Source organism: Balaenoptera ricei, chromosome 1 (genome assembly GCF_028023285.1).
Source record: "Balaenoptera ricei isolate mBalRic1 chromosome 1, mBalRic1.hap2, whole genome shotgun sequence".
Lineage (NCBI taxonomy): Eukaryota > Metazoa > Chordata > Mammalia > Artiodactyla > Balaenopteridae > Balaenoptera > Balaenoptera ricei.
Window position 1 is genome coordinate 154164605 of NC_082639.1, and position 13489 is coordinate 154178093.

At 43.7% G+C, this 13489-nt stretch overlaps 1 protein-coding gene across 7 annotated transcripts in view; it reads right to left on the reverse strand.

Moving 5' to 3' along the window:
* Positions 1 to 13489, reverse strand: part of HHAT (hedgehog acyltransferase) — a 361708-nt gene that overhangs the window by 198146 nt on the left and 150073 nt on the right. The window lies entirely within an intron of this gene.

A 13489-nucleotide genomic window follows, 5' to 3' on the forward strand; every position in this document is an offset into this window, starting at 1 on the left:
TTGCTAAATACAGACATTGGCTGTATTAAATACCAAAAAGACAAAATAAGTAAGGTATGGTAGTCCCTGGCCTCCAAAAGCTCAGTGAGCTAGACACAACGACTGCAAGAGCACGTATACATATTAAATAAAATACATGAACATACACGGTACCATGGAGTAAAGAGGAGAGAGCAATCCCTCTGCTGGAGGGTTGAGCACAGCTTGACAGACACTGAAGCTGGGACTGACTTGAAGACTAAGTGGTATCTTGCCTGATAGAAGGAGAAGCATGACAGCGAGCCCTGCAGTACTAGCACATCAGCACAAAGGTCATGAAGGTTTGTGAGAGAACTGGATGGGCTCGACTGAGGAACAGTGACCAGTTCTGCCCCATTGTCGTATAAGGTGAGTGAGAAGCATTTGAAATGGTAGGTTGGAGCCAGGTTTGTATGTCATGCTTAACAATGAAATATTATTAGAGAATTAGTCTTAACTTTACCCTGCAGGTTATCTATAGCTTACAGTACTCAGGAGGAGACAGTATTCATCTTGTTCATTAGGTAAGTAGTTGGACAGTATCAGAGAATTTTATTAGCACACCAAGAGAAAAATCTTTGAATGCCTACTATAGTCAGGTGGATCGAATAAAGATGGCAGGTAACATGTCTGGAGCTAAAGTAGTCTGAAATCTCAGGACTCACAAGGTGGATGACATCGAATATTTTTGCACTTCTTCTTGGTGTAACGGGAAAAGGAAACCTATTTACCCGTGGTGCTAGTGAAGGTATGAATTTTCACATACTCATCTACAAGCAAATGCATTATGCATCTAAACCTTTCTTATTAAGAGGATTAGGATTTAGATTTTAATGCAATTAGAATGTACTACCTATGTGACTCTGGAAACATTACTTACATCTCTAGTTCTTACATGGTGATGATGATATTTAAATCCTTATCCAACAATACTACTACAAGAAAAAATAAGTTAATGCTAACAGGGGACTTTTTAAAACTAAAACAATGTATTTTGTTCTCAGCAATCCCTACTTCCGGGTTGTGCAACTGCTCACAAATTTAGCACCAAGTCTAACTGAATTGGATCTTATTTTTCTCCATATTAATAAAGAGTACCCCCTTCTACCTATAATACCTGGGCCACAAGGCTCTCTGTCCTAGAGGAGAAGAATATGTCAGAAGAGAAGATAGAAAACCTGCCCCTTGTGACTCAGTGGACTCTGGGAAGGGGAGGAAGGGATGAAAGAGGAGGGAAGAATTCAGAAACCTGTCTCAGCTCCTCTTCCCATCAGCCCACCCCATGACACGCTAAAAGGGAAGTCCATTATACAGATGGAGATAAAAACCCAAGCAGAGAGACTCCGGCTTTCCTTTCTGGTTGGAACTCTGATAGACCACCTTTCAGGATGCTCTCTACAACAAAGAGTGGGCATATTGGAAGATATATAGTTAGGCAGAGTGAAGGAGAGAGCATAGCTGCATTGCTGAGCCTCCTTTAGCAACCTTATGGCAAAAGACATTCAGAAGTTCCACATGGAAGGTAGTAAGATGAGAGCCAATAAACCTGGTTTAGGGACACCTGTGATGAATGGCAAGGTGATTACACTGCAAAGTGTAGTGCACAGGCTTGCCAGGGCCTGGCCGAGACTCAAAGGGGTCTGCCTAGTGAAAAGAACTGGGATGAGGCCGAGTCAGGAAGAGAGGAAGTCTGGGCCAGCTTCACCAGCTTCTTCGCATTAGACTCTGCACAGGTTCCTGGGGCTCAGATAAGATCTGCATTCTCCTTTGAGTCCACTTTAATGGGGCTTTTGCCCCTACCACTTCACTAAAACTGCTTCTGTCAAGGTCACCAGTGACCTCCATAGGGGCAACTCCAGTGTCAATCCTCATCTTCCTTTACTACTTTAGGTAGGGATATGAAGAAGCAGACTGGACACAACAGAAGAAAGGAGCAAGGAACTTAAAGATAAGCCAACAGAAAGTATCCAAATCAAAACACAGAAAGGAAAAAAAAAAAAAAAAGAATTGGGAGGCAAAAAGACAAACCAAGCATCAAAGAATTGTGGGATAATACCAGACAGTCCAACTGGAATGCCAGCAGGAAAAGAGAAAATGGTAGGAAAGAAATATTTGAAGAGATAATGCCAAGAATTTTTCAAAATTAATGAAAGAAAATAAACCATAGATCCAAGCTCAGAGAACTCCAGGCAGAAAACAAAGAAAACTATACCTAAGCACATCACAGTCAAACTGCTGAAACCAAAGATAAAGGGAAAATCTTGAAGTCAGCCAGAGGGAAAAAAAAGAAACATAACATACAGAGGAATTATATGAGACTTCTTGTCAGAAACTATGCAAGCCAGCAGATAATGGAAAGACATCTTTAAGACACTGAAAGAAAAAAATAACTGTCAACATAAAATTCCATATCCAGTAAAAATATCTTTCCAAAATGAAGACAAAATAAGAACATTTTCCCCCCAAAAAGAAATAAAAGTTTATATAATTCATTGCCAGCAGACCAGAAGGCTATGGAAGTTCTTCAGGCAGAAAGAAATATAATACCAAACGGAATATTTGGATTTATACAAAGAAATTAATAGTACCAGAAATGGGCTGGGGGAGGAGAGTTATCGTTTAGTGGGTCTGGAGTTTGTGTTTGGGAAGATGAAAAAGTTGCACAGATGGATGGTGGTGATGATCATGGAATAATATGAATGTACTTAATGCCACTGAACTGTACACTGTAAAATGGTTAAGGGACTTCCCTGGCGGTCCAGTAGTTAAGACTCTGCACTTCCAATGCAGGGGGACATGGGTTTGATCCCTGGTCAGGGAATTAAGATCCCACATGCTGCACGGTGCAGCCAAAATAAAATAAAATAAAATGATTAAAATGGTAAATTTTCCCATCTCGTTAAGGGAAAAAATGTAGATACTTCAGTAACTGAAGGGCATCATAATATCACAGAAAAGGAAAGTACTGATAAGAGCTCAGATGATGCTATTGACCTGATCTGCATTCAAGTTCACATTAGTATAGTGACCTTAGGTGATAAACTTTATAAACTCCAAATCACTTACTTGTTCATTAGGGAAATAAACTCTTCTTCAGAGATATATTGTGGGCATTGATATAACCTTTGAACAATACATAGCTCTATATAGTGACATGGAGTAAACCTTCAATAAATGTGAGCTCCTCATACTACAAAAAAAGTAAATTTTATATTAAATTGTGTATGTTACCATGATAGATAGATAGACAGACAGACAGACAGATGGGTAGATACGAAGGCATAAAAAAAGAACAAATAACAAATGGGATAAACAGAAAACAATTATCAAGATGGTAGATTTAAATGCAGCCACACCAATAATTACATTAATTCTAAATGATCTAAATGCCCCAGTGGCAGAGACTGTCAGTTTGGATAAAAAAGTAAAACTCAACTCTATACTGTCTACAAAAAAACTTATTTTAATTTTAAAAACACACAAGGTTAAAAGTAAAAGGATGGAATAAGATATGCCGTGAAAACACACACACAAAAAAAAGCTAGATTCACTATATTAATATTAGACAAAATAAACCTCAGAACAAGAAATATTAACAATAAAGAGGATCATTATAAAATGATAAAGTTGTTCCTTCATCAAGAAAGTATAATACTCCCAAATGATTGCACACGCAGTAGCAGAGCTTAAGATTCATAAAGCAAACGTAAAATCCAAAGCCCTTAAAATGGCCCCCTGTTCTCTTGGCCACCCATTTGCCTCTACATTTACTCTTGCTCATTCTGCCCCACCGCACTGGCAGCCCTGCCACGCCTTCCACACCGAGGCTCACGCTCTGTCCTCCATGTACGTTCTGCTGGGAATGCTCTGTTCAGCCACCAATGTGGCCGCTCCCTCATTTCGTCCAAGGCTCTGCTCAGATGGCGCCTCCTCAGTGAAGCTTCCTCGTCCACCACATTTCACACTGCAACCCCTGCCACTCCCCATCCCCTTCACCTGGCTTATCTTTCTCTATAGTTATGAATTTCTAACACACTACCTAGTTTACTTATTTTGCTTATTATCTTCCTCCTATCATTATTATGGAAGTTCCATAAGGGGCAGGATGTTCTGCTTTTTTTCTCACTACTTTACGTCATGAGCCTAAAACAGCATCTCCCACATAGGCACTCAACATTTACTGACTGGCTTTTAAAACTGAAATGCCCCTGTCCAAACCCATTCCCAGATATCGTAATGAGGAAGAGTGGATAAACTGTCTGAAATAGAGAGATTATATTTATTTGGTATATTAGGGTGATAACACATGAACTACACTCCATGACGTGAAGAATATGAAAATGACCAGCCCAGTACCTGGCACATGTGATCACTTGCTCAGCCCTCTTGCTCCACTCCTTTCCCAACCCTCCAAGAGTTTTGGGACTTTATCACATACACTTTTGTACAGCCGAAACCTAACAGAGCCTGGTTCATGGGAGACATGATGATAAATGAATAAATGAGCCCTCCTCTTTATTTTTTTTAAAACACCTTTATTGGAGTATAATTGCTTTACAATGTGTTAGTTTCTGCTGTATAACAAAGTGAATCAGCTATACATATACATATATCCCCATATCCCCTCCCTCTTGCGTCTGCCTCCCTCCCACCCTCCCTATCCCACCCCTCTAGGTGGTCACAAAGCACTGAGCTGATCTCCCTGTGCTATGTGGCTGCTTCCCACTAGCTATCTATTTTACATTTGGTAATGTACATATGTCCATGCCACTCTCTCACTTCGTCCCAGCTTCCCCTTCCCCCTCCCCGTGTCCTCAAGTCCATTATCTACGTCTGAGTCTTTATTCCTGTCCTGCCCCTAGGTTCCTCAGAACCTTTTTTTTTAGATTCCGTATATATGTATTAGCATACGGTATTTGTTTTTCTCTTTCTGACTTCACTCTGTATGACAGACTCTAGGTGGATGGACCTGAGCCCTCCTCTTAATGCCAGCTCATTCAGAACATCTTGCTTGATAAGCCCAGCTGCAAGTAATCTCCGTTGCCCCTGTACTCCATATACACTCACTGCCTAAATTAGTCTTTAAGCCTTGTCATATTCTGCCATGTATTTGATATTTAAGCATGTGTCCTCAGAGGGCAAACAAAATTCACATTTCTTTATTTCCCTCTGTTCTTCTTAGCACACGGGATATACTCAATAGTTACGTGTTAAGTGAATGGAAGTAGTATTAGGAAAGACGGGAACCACGGTACGTTTCACTTCTATAAAGAAGAGTCCTGAATGGCTAAGAGCACGCGTATTACCAGCTATATAACAATGGTATATTGTCATATAGTCAGTAACAATATGTTATATATGATGGGGGTATACATGATAATGATCCTACCACAGACATCACTCTAGCCATAACTGAATTATACGCTCATTCATTCATTCACTGTTCATTCCACAAACATTTACTGAATGCCTCCTAACTGCTCAGCGATGCAAAAGGCGTATGTGATATGATAGGAGCACAGTGCTGGCCCTGCCTTGAGGAGCTCACAGCCCAACAGAAAGAGACAGGCAAGTTGACAAGTGATTATAATGCCCATGTGTACAAACCATGGTCATAGTGAAAGTACAGCGAGTACCATGGAAGCACAGCAAAAGGGTACCTAATTCAACCTTAGAGAACCAGGTATCCCAGAAAAGATGCAGTGTGAGGTAAGAGCAGAAGATGCAGAAGTAGGAGGGAACAGAGAATGGGGGGAGGAGGAGCCAAATGGGCAAAGGCTCTCAGTGAAGAGATAGCTGATGGCCTTGGAGGACAACAAACAGTCCGACAGAGCCAGAACATCGAATTGAGGGAGGGACTGTAAGGAGATAAGGGCTCCCTCCCCTCTCACACTGCAACCCCTCACATCCAGCCCCCAGCCCCTTTGCTCCACTGAAGCAAGCTCTCTTGATAAGGTTAGTAATAACCTCCAGTTGACAAACCCCAAAAGGCTTCATCACCCTCAACCTCTCAGAAGCACTGGGCTCTGGTAACCGCTTCCTCCTTTCTCAAAACAGTCTTTGTTCTTCTTGGTAAAATATGCTCCCTAGTTGTTCTTTTTCACTTACCAAGAGAAGTTGGCCTTCTCTAGCCAATCCTTTTTTTATCTGCTTTACAGGCTCAAACCTGTCCACCCAGGCTGAAAGTGCTGAAGTCCTAAAATCTCAGTCCTTGTTTGAAGACTAAATTCCTCCCTGGGCCTACAAGGTCATCTTTGGTCAGAGACCCCACCTGTATGCAATCTCATCTCGACCCCCCAAACATGTGCTCTCTGCACACCACACAGTGGCCTTCTTCGGGCCAGAGAACTGCCACATTCTCCTACCAGAGGGCCTTTGGACATGCCATTTCCTCCTCCTGGAAAACTCTTTCCCCTCCTACTCAACTTTCAGACCTCAGGTCAATCCATATCTCAGCAGAGGAGCTTTCTATGATGAGAACAAATCCCTCTACACAGGTTCTAAGAGCACCGTGGATCTCCCCTTCACAGCATCTGTCTCAGTGCAATTCTATTAGTCTTTGAATTTGTATCTCTCTTCCCCATTAGACTATCACATGGCAAGTGCTCAGAATAAAGAGAATGAAAGACAGTAGCTGGGGCCAGATCAGGAAAGGCTCTGCAGGAATCTGTTCTCCTTCCTAAGGCTAAGGGTGACGGTAGCAAATGTTTCTTAAAGTGTGGTCCGTGGACCACAGATCACTTTAGTTGCTTGACAAAATTCAGATTACTGGGCCCTACTCCAAACTACTCAAACAGAATCTAGACATGGACTCCTATTCTGCCATTTAACAAGCCTTGCAGATGATTCTAATACATACTATCATCTGAGGCCTACTCCTCAGTCCACTAGTAATAGTAATGTGGAATCTGACCACGGTTTAGACCAATTTTCCAAGGGAACATGCACTCAGGGGGGCAACCTGGGATGCTAGGAGCAATCTTCACTCAAAGCAAAGAAGCAAGGGCCTGCCTGCCTTCCCCTCGACTGATAAGTAATCAAGCTGGTGCTACTCCTCCCAAGCCCAGGCCCAGGCAGGAGATGTTATATCATGTAAAACAGGGAGAGAGGACAGAGAGGAGAAGCAATGGATGGAAAGCTCCAGGAGGTCCAAGGAGGAGAATCTGAGGTCCAGTTACTCAGACCCCCCAGAGGGCATAATTTTCCCATCCCAGATGACACTTACTCAGCCCCTTTCTTTCCCTCAGGAGGCTCCAAATTTGACCCTTATCCTTTGCTTCTGCACAAACACCACTGATTGTCCATGATGAGAGTTTCACTCCTTCCCACCCACTGCGGAAAAGAGGACAGCCTCTCCCTAGTCTGTTGTCCCTGAAATAATGAAAGTCCTTTAAATTTTTCTTTTTTTGTTGTTGTGGTGGTGATGGTGATGGTGGCTGGCTGGTTTGCTGGTTTGGGGCCTTTAATGAGGAGGAATAAAAGAGTTATTTTCTTTACTCACTCCCTGCTCTTTTTTGCACCAGACCCAACAAAGAAACACAAATTCCCTCTTGGATTCTAATGGCAAGCCGTTCAATACAGAAAAGATAGAAACATTCACATTTGAAAGAAACACAGAATCTAGAATGCACGCTGTAGGAGGGGGGGCCCAGAAAGAGCCTCACGTACAACATAGGAAACAGATTATACGGAAGCAGGTGGCATTGTATAAATGCACCATAAATGCGGTCAGGATGGCAGGTTAGCCACTGGGAATAATTAAGTTCGACCCATACTTCACATGTAAGCCAATTTCCCTTTTATCTCTTAAAGGAGTGGGAGGCATGGGGGATCATCTTTCTTTACTTGGGAAATATCTGTTTGTTGAGGGCCTACTATGTGCCAGGCCCAGTGCTAGGTGATGCAGAGACTATGGAGAGCGGGTTTCTGAGAATCTACAGAAAAACTCTTTCAGTAGCTTACGGATCCCCAAATGAAGGATTCTTGCCTTATATAAAAGTTAGTAAATGTCAAATGGACTTCCTCAGATTATCACCAAAGGCAGAAACTACACAGGAAAATAAGAAGAGACCTGACCGCATACGAATGTAAAACTGATACATCAAAATACCTATAAACATTTCAGAGAAACAGCAGGTTGTACTTTGAATTTAATCCTCAGAACGGAGGTGGGGCAAAAAGCAACACGGGTTTGCTAAAGGGAGGGTGTGAATTAGGAACAAGATAGTGCTAAGTGCCCATAAGGTTACCGGCTGGCAGATGTGGGACAATTCTCCATCCTTGTTGACAAAGAGGGTCTGACCCAGCCTGATGTAAGACAAAGAAACAGAGCAGGAGGAGGAGGACAGCCTTCAAGGTGGCCACGTGCCAGGGGACACAGGAGGAGGAGACACTGGCAGGAGAAACAAAGTCCAGTTTTTATGTGGGCACCAGGTGAAGCCCCCTTCCCCCCTCCACTGAGGCAGCCGTTTCTGGATTGCCATTTGTAACATAAGGGATGTAACGTAAGAACAGAAACCCCATGGACCCCACACCATTCCCTTGGTCAGCTACTCAGGGTTAAATGGCAACTCCGTCTCCTCATCCCTTTGGTACATAGAGGCCGACCCACTGCCCAACTGCCCCCTCCCCTCACCCCCGAACCATCTCCCTTTCTAGGGAGTGAGTACAAAAGCCATCGTCATTCTCAAGTACCCCTAAGTTCCAGAGCCTGTCACACAAGCCTTACATTCCAGACCCTGGAGGAGGAATCCACTTCAGCTCCATTTCACTGGAGACAGTGAAAGGCAGTGATTATGAGCACAGATGCTACAGCCATGTGCTTGGGTTCAAATCCCAGCTCCACCACTAACTAGCAGTGTGATTTAAGGATTTAAGGTGTGTGATTCCATCAGTTTCATCATTTGTAAAGTGGGGATAATAGAACCTACACCGTAGGAGTTTTGTGAGGATTAAATAAATTAAATCTATAAAAGCGTTTAGAAGTGTGCCTGGCATGATGTATGCACTGTTTGCTGCCACTGCCTCTATTATTATTATTACTCCTGCCATAACTGTTGACCCTTGAACAACACGGGTTTGAACTGTGTGGGTCCACTTATACTCGGATTTCTTTCAATAGTAAATACTACAGTACTATTTGGTCCGAGGCTGACTGAATCCAAGGATGTGGAACCACGGAACCATGGATACAGAGGACCGACCATAAATTATACGTGGATTTCCAACTGTCAGGAGGGTCGGCGCCCCAACCCCTGAGCTGCTCAGGGATCAACTAACTGTATTTGTTGTGAGGACGTGTTTTCAAAGCACTTCCCTCCAAGTCCTGTTCCATGTTCTCCATCTTCCATCGTAGCCCCTCCCTTGGAAAAATCCTATCTCCAAAGAGAAACAGTTATCAAACTCCTCTCTCACATCAAAGTCTGAATGGAATCTCTTTTCTTCCTGTAAGTTTGCAACGTTCTCCCTCACCTGGTATCAAGGACGTGGCACAATGTCAGATAAAATAATGATAGTAATTAAGTGAGAAAGGCGTACATCCCTCATTCCTCACAAGGCAGATTCATTCTCAGGAAAACTGCAAGCAGACACAATATTTTGACAAGCCATGTACACACATTTAACGATAAAAACAGGGAGATAGAGAGGGTGGGGTATTGACAGTGGTCACGGTGTGTGTACGTGAGCAAGGACATGTCAGTGCCAGCGACACAGAGCAACTGCTCAGCCGCCAGATCAAACTATTTGAAAAATCTGGCTCTTCAGACCTAATGTCCAAAATTACAGAGAAGAGTGACTATTCACCCATTCAGCACATATTTCCTGGGTGCCCACTACATGCTGGGAACCAGGGAGGGTGCTGGGGACACAGCACTGAACAAAACAAGATCTGATCATTGCCCTCAAAGAGCTTATAGTCTGCTGGGATATGAACAAGTACAGAGACAACTACAGTGGAGCACAGCTGCTGCATGACAAGTACAGGGTCTTAGCTCCCAGAGGTGAGTATTATAATATCCCCATTTTCCAGAGGAGGAAACTAAGGCACAGAGGGGGTCACTGGGTAATAAGGAACAGAGCCAGGATTCAAATGCAGGCAGTCGGTCTCTGGTGACCGGTGACCAACGAAAGCCTTCTGTTTGAAGATGCCCTGGTGCTTCCTGCATCAAAGCGCTTCGTACTCTAAAAAGTTTGAGGGTTCGCTCAGTGATATGTGAACTGAAAACACTCTCCACACAGGGAGAAATGGAGAGAGGAGCAGAGCAACTGTCTTTGAAGTAAACATAAATCCGGGAAGCAAAACATAATGATGGCTCACAAAATCTGCCTCAGCTTGACATCCCATTTCTGCTTTGATTTACAGAAGTCTGTGTTTGGAGGAAAAGGTAAGAGGATTTTTGAAATATGAATGGAAGAAGAAAGAAAACAGGTTTTCTGAGTCTGTTGGAATGGGAATCAGAAAAGAGAAGGGTAGACTAAGAGAGGTATCCAAAATGTGAGGTAATACGAATGGCCAGCGGCTGGAAACGATTTGCAAAAAGAATTCCCGCAGGGGTGAGGGGGAGGTCGCGATGGTCTAGATTTCGGGGACCCCCGTGCTTCCATTTTGAAATCCACGCCTCCCACATATTGCCCTCCACCCCCACTTTCCACCTCCTCAACCAGCCACCCGATCAGGCCTTTCTTTTCTGAGAAATTAAAAAACAAACAGTGCAGCCTTTACTCTCCTGTCCGCAATTCTGATTATTAGCTAATGTGTTGATGTCTACAGTGTGCCTGCCTGTGTTCACTGCTTCAGTACATGGTCTCACTTAACCCTCGCACCTCCCCAGTGAGGCAAACACTATGATTCGCCCCATTTTGATACCTCAGAAAACACAGGCATAACGAGGTTAAATCGCCTGCCCAATTACACAGGTGGGGGAGGGGTGGGAGTATTTTAGCACCAGGATACTGGTGGTCATCTCCATCCAATGGGGCTGGGGCTAATATAATGGTAGAACTGCAAGGAACCATAGATGTCATCTAGTGACAAGAGTCTGTCTTTCATTTAACAGATGAGGAAACTGAGGTAAAAGTAACCTGATCAAGCTCCCTCCTGAGGGCAGAGCCCGTCTCTTTTCCACCACAGTCTGTATCTCTGAATTGTCACATCTCAGGCTCAGAGCTGGACCAGAGCCTCTCCTCAGCCAGTCTCAACACTGCCCACTGCTTCCCCAACCTGGCCCATCTCTCAGTCACCTCTGGCTTTGTTAGATTTTCAAGTGCAAAAAAGTAAGAAGCTACCACTTTCTGAGGAACGACTATACCCCAGGCTCAATCAACCCTCATGTCACCACTAGGAGGCAAGGGCTATTATTATCTCCATTTTAGAAACAAAAAGGTTGACCCAGAGACTTTTAATTATTTGCCCAAATCACACAGCTAGTATGTGGCGTAGCAAACTCTTAGTTACTACGTTGCCTCCAAAACACAAGTGAACTCTTATTAACAGCGCCTGTTAATAAGCATCTTTTCTCCTTTATGTTCATAAATTCCCTGCTTTCCCCCCAACAATGCTGGTAGATACGGTGTGTATTTCACAAACTCCATGCTTGCCATCCTGCCCTGCAACTTGAGGTTAAACATGATTCAAAGGCAGGACTCACACAAAGCCAGGACTCATACAAAGCCGGCAGTTTGTGTAGCTGGTTTTTATCATCTACCGCAGGCCCGGACCAACTCTCCATCTGGGGACCTAAATTCTTCTATTGACCTAACAGTTCATGCAATCAATGCCCCACTGAAAAAGGGGGCTCGGGTTCCTCCCATCCCCAGCCCAAAGATGTCTCCATACGTTAAGGTCTAGTAGCCACCAACAGCACCCAGATCCCTCTGGGATAAGCAGTGATGCATGAATTTGCCTGTGAAGACCTGAGAGCATCATAATTCAAGAAATGCAGAGGGCAAGCCGTGCGAGATTCCTGAGATAATTGAAATTGACCCATAACTCACCAGCCACCATGGGAAATTCTATCACTTTGCTTCCATAGCTAGAAATCAAATCAGAAGAACATGATCAGATTTCTAATTTGGAACCTCGGACACGCAATGTCATCTTTAATGACTCCTGGAAAAAGATGCTCATTACAGATCTCAGCCTACCTAAATTAAAACCTGAAACCCCCCAAATTAAGCAGAAAATTCTCAATTTCTCATCTCTGTACAGCCACAGAAAAATCACACAAGCGGGAATACACACACCCCTTAGGGGTTTGTTCTGCCTGCAAATATCTGAGCAAGAATTACACGAAACAGAAGAGCTAGTAGGAAAAAAAAATAATAAACACATCAGGTCCTAACTTTTACGTTTGGGCCATCTGGGCGAATAGCAATTTTTCATGATCAATTTGAACTATCCTGTCAGGGAACATTATCTCTCTGCTGATGGCCAGTTTCATCTCTTCTGTGATGTAGAGCTCAGATTCCTCTGATACGGTAAGCTGCCGGCTTCAAGTCTTCTCTCACTGCTAAGTGGACTGAAAGATGGTGCAATCAGTCAGCACAGTGTTCAGGTGTGTAAGGCTCCTTTCAAATAGGAGGCTAAAAATCCATCTCTCACCCTCAGTTGTAAACCTCATTCAGTGTGGATTTTGTAGAAGCTCAGGCAGCCATTAAACGATCTCCGGAGATTGTTTTTAAATCTCTTCCCTCCACTTCCCATCCACCTTGCCCTTTGTGTCACTGTATGAGTGGCTGCCACAGCCCAGCAGAACGATCTGCATCACCAGCTTTCACATCTGCTCATGACTCAATTCTTCTCGAACCTTAACCCAAGAAGGGGGAGCAATGCCCTGTCTACGGCAACGCCTCAATGATGGCCCAGAAATATTAGATATAAATAGAAACTACAGATTGGAAATTTTATTTTCCTTTGGCATGCCTTCTTACGGAGAAAAGTTAGAGAATGGGGACCAGGACCACTGCAGGGTTATGCGACCAGATCCTGACTATGAGCATGGTAAACTAAGGGTGGAGGAACATCATAAATAGTGCAAAGGAGGGGGCTTCCCTGGTGGCGCAGTGGTTGAGAATCTGCCTGCCAATGCAGGGGACACGGGTTCGAGCCCTGGTCCGGGAAGATCCCACATGCCGCAGAGCAACTAGGCCCATGAGCCACAGCTACTGAGCCTGCGCGTCTGGAGCCTGTGCTCCGCAACAAGAGAGGCCGCGATAGTGAGAGGCCCGCGCACCGTGATGAAGAGTGGCCCCCGCTCGCCGCAACTAGAGAAAGCCCTCGCACAGAAACGAAGACCCAACACAGCCAAAAATAAATAAATAAATAAAAAATAAAGGAATTCCTTTAAAAAAAAATAGTGCAAAGGAGAATCTACAATTTTTATTTTTATTTTTTTCACTTAAAAAACTACCTCTTCTGAACCTTAAATTGGGCACCGAATTGCTCAGAAAGAGTTCATCTCCCTTCCTAAAT